We start from the raw sequence: 3,888 nt of genomic DNA, 5'->3' as shown, positions 1-3,888 counted from the left end.
CAGCACCTTGCACACTACAGATGTTAAACTTACAGGCCTGTAGTTACCCGGATCACTTTTTTTCCCTTTCTTGAAAATAGGAACCACGTTGGCTATTCTCCAGTCTAACGGGACCACCCCCGAGTTTACAGATTCATTAAATATTATCGCTAATGGGCCTGCTATTTCCCGTGCCAATTCCTTCAATATTCTCGGGTGAAGATCGTCCGGTCCTCCAGACTTAGCCCCATTAAGGCGTTCAAGTTTTGTTTCTACCTCGGATGCGGTAATCCCCCATCCTGTATGCCCCTCTGTAACGGTGCTAGTATCTCTAATACCTTCATTGGCCTCATTAAACACCGATGCAAAATATTCATTGAGATATTGCGCCATGCCTAGATTATCTTTAATCTCCTCTCCGGCTACAGTCTTCAGCGGTCCCACTTCTTCTTTCTTTGCTTTCTTCCTGTTTATATGGCTGTAAAACCTTTTACTATTGCTTTTAATTCCCCTCGCTAGGTCCAACTCTACACGGCCTTTGGCCTTTCTCACTCTATCTCTACATTCTCTGACTTCACTAAGGTAAGTTTCCTTACTGATCCCTCCCCTCTTCCACTCTTTGTACGCTTTCTGTTTTTTCCTAATCGCCCCTTTGAGTCGGTCACTCATCCAGCTCGGTCTAAATCTTTTGCTTAGTAATCTTTTTCCCTTTTTGGGGATACAGGCCTCTGACAGCTCATGCATCTTTAACTTAAAGTAATCCCAGGCTTCTTCTGCCTTTAGATCCCTTAATACGTTTGCCCAATCCACTTCCCTTACCAGTCCCCTTAATTTGTTAAAACTGGCCTTTTTAAAATTATAAACCCTAGTCTTTGACTTAATTCTGTTACTCCTTACATTTAGTTTAAACCGAATTAGCTCATGATCACTGGAGCCCAAGTTGTCCCCCACTACCACCTCCTCAACGAGGTCCTCACTACTCACCAGAATCAAATCTAAAATGGTCTCCCCCCTCCTCGGTTCAGGTACCACTTGATGAAGGAATTGATCAGCAAGCACATCTAGGAACATCTGAGCCCTATTATTGCCACTAGCGTTTGTTCCCCAATCTATATCCGGGAAGTTAAAGTCCCCCATAATTACACAGTTTCTATTAGTATTTACTTCCCTTAATACATTAAATAGTTCCTTATCCATATCCTGGGTCGATCCCGGCGGTCTATAGCACACCCCAAGCACTATCCCCGGAGAGGCTCTAGTAGTCCTTTTACCCAGTGTGAGTATTGCCCAGACGGACTCCGTGTTATCTATTCCATCCACTATTATTTCTTTACAGCTTATTTCACTATTGACATACAATGCCACCCCCCCACCTTTACCTTTGTCCCGGTCTTTCCTAAACAGTGCATACCCCTCCATACCTGCCTTCCAGTCGTGACTGCCATTCCACCACGTTTCAGTTATTCCTACGATATCCGGTTTCAATTCTCGGACCAAGAGCTCCAATTCCTCCATTTTATTACCTAGGCTTCTCGCATTGGTGTACAAACACCCTAATGTATGTCGTTTAGCCTGTCTCCCATCAGTAGCACTGTATGTTGCGGGCCTCTTTGTGTCCATCTCCCCTGTCCTTCCTATGTCCAATCTCATCTCCCCGGCTATGTCTCCTCTTCTTTCACTCGGCTTTTCAATACTGGAATCTGGCATGGAGATTAACTGTGCATCTCCCAACCTTCTCCCCAAACTTCCTAGTTTAAAGCTCTTTTGATAAGATGAGCCAGCCTCCCTCCCAGAAGTCTATTTCCTTCCCTACTCAGGTGAAGCCCATCCCGCGAGAACAGGTGTCTGTCCCCGAAAGCCTCCCAGTGGCCATACATCCCAAAGCCCTCCTTATAGCACCACTCCCTTAGCCAACTATTTATTGTCACAATCCTATCAGCCCTTTGCTGCCCTTCCCTCGGAACAGGCAGAATCCCACTAAAGATAATCTGAGCCTCTATCTCCTTGAGCGTCTTCCCCAGCCTGGCATAATCTCCCTTGATTCTCTCTAACGAGAACCTAGCCGTGTCATTCGTTCCTACATGAAGGATTATCAAGGGGTTCTTACCTGCTCCTTTTAGGATCCTTTTCAACCGCAGGTCCACATCGCGTATCTTTGCACCCGGTAAACAGCACACCCTTCTGTTCTCCGGGTCCGGAGACTGCTCTACCAAGAAATATATGGCAAAATGTGGGTAAAACAGAGCAGGGGACATGCAATTCTCCCCCAAGTAATTCAGTCACAAATGTAATTAATGCATTATTTTTTTAATGAGCGTCATCAGCAGGGAAGCATGTCCTCTGGAATGGTGGACGAAGCATGAAGGGACATACAAATGTTTAGCATATCTGGCATGTAAATATCTTGCAATGCCAGCTACAAAAGTGCCAATGGAACACCTGTTCTCACTTTCAGGTGACATTGTAAATAAGAAGCAGGCAGCATTATCTCCTGTAAATGTAAACAAACTTATTTGTTTTGGGGATTGGCTGAACAAGAAGTAGGACTGAGTGGATTTGTAGGCTCTGGAGTTTTACATTGTTTTGTTTTTGAGTGAAGCTATGTAACAAAAAAACCTACATTTGTACGTTGCACTTTCAGGACAAAGAGATTGCACTACAGTACTTGTATGAGGTGAATTGAAAAATATTATTTCTTTTGTTTATCATTTTTACAGTGCAAATATTTGTAATCTAAAATATATACTTTGATTTTAATTACAGCACAGAATACAATATATATGAAAATGTAGAAAAACAGCCAAAATATTTAATACATTTCAATTGGTATTCTATTGTTTAACAATGCGATTAAAACTGCGATGAATCACCATTAATTTTTTTAATCATGATTAATTTTTTGAGTTAATCGCGTGAGTTAACTGTGATTAATTGGCAGCCCTAATTGGAAGCAGTAACTGATGATCTGCAGATCTGGAGCAAAAATAAGTTAGACTTCAATGCGAGACCATATAATGTTCTGTAGTTCACCAAAGGAGAAAACCCAACCTTAAATGGAAGAGGAACAAATGCCAGATTGGGCTGAATAAGATTAGTTTTGTAGGACATATGCTCAGGGCTTGTCTACATGGTGGGGCAATGTGCTTTATTGGGGTGTGATTTCTAAAGTGTACTAATGTGTTGCACATCAATTGGTCTGTGTAGACCCTGCTGATGTGAACTAAAAGTTCCCTAGCATAGTAGTTCTCAACCGGGGTATGCATATCCCTGGGGGTACGCAGACGTCTTCCAAGGGGTACATCGACATCTAGATATTTGCCTAGTTTTACAACAGGCTACAAAAAAAGCACTAGTGAAGTCAGTGCAAACTAAAATTTCGTACAGACAGTGACTTGTTTATACTGCTCTATATACACTGAAATGTAAGTACAATATTTGTATTCCAATTATATGGTAAAAATGAGGAAGTCAGCAATTCTTCAGCAACAGTGTGCTATAACGTGTATTTTTATGTCTGATTTTGTAAGCAAGAAGTTTTTAAGTGAGGTGAAACCTGGGGGTACACAAGACAAATCACACTCCTGAAACGGGTACAGTAGTCTGAAAAGGTTGAGAGTCACTGCCTAGCATGCTTTAATATAGTATTGTTTGGGTTTGGTTATGGTAGGGTTACCATACTTAACAAATAAAAAAAGAGGACCCTCCACGGGGTCCTGGCCCCGCCCATTTCCCACCCCAGCCCCGCCCCAACTCCACCCCTTCCCCGCCCCAACTCCGCCCCCTCCTCCCTACCACTCCCAGCCACGTGGAAAGGGCTGCCCGAGCGCTACCGGCTTCACGGTTTGCCGGGCAGCCCCCCAGACCCTGCGCCCCTGGCCGGCGCTTCCCCAGCGCAGCTGGAGCCCGGGA

This window comes from Trachemys scripta, chromosome 17 (genome assembly GCF_013100865.1).
Source record: "Trachemys scripta elegans isolate TJP31775 chromosome 17, CAS_Tse_1.0, whole genome shotgun sequence".
Taxonomy (NCBI): domain Eukaryota; kingdom Metazoa; phylum Chordata; order Testudines; family Emydidae; genus Trachemys; species Trachemys scripta.
Note: the sequence above shows the minus strand (reverse complement) of the source record.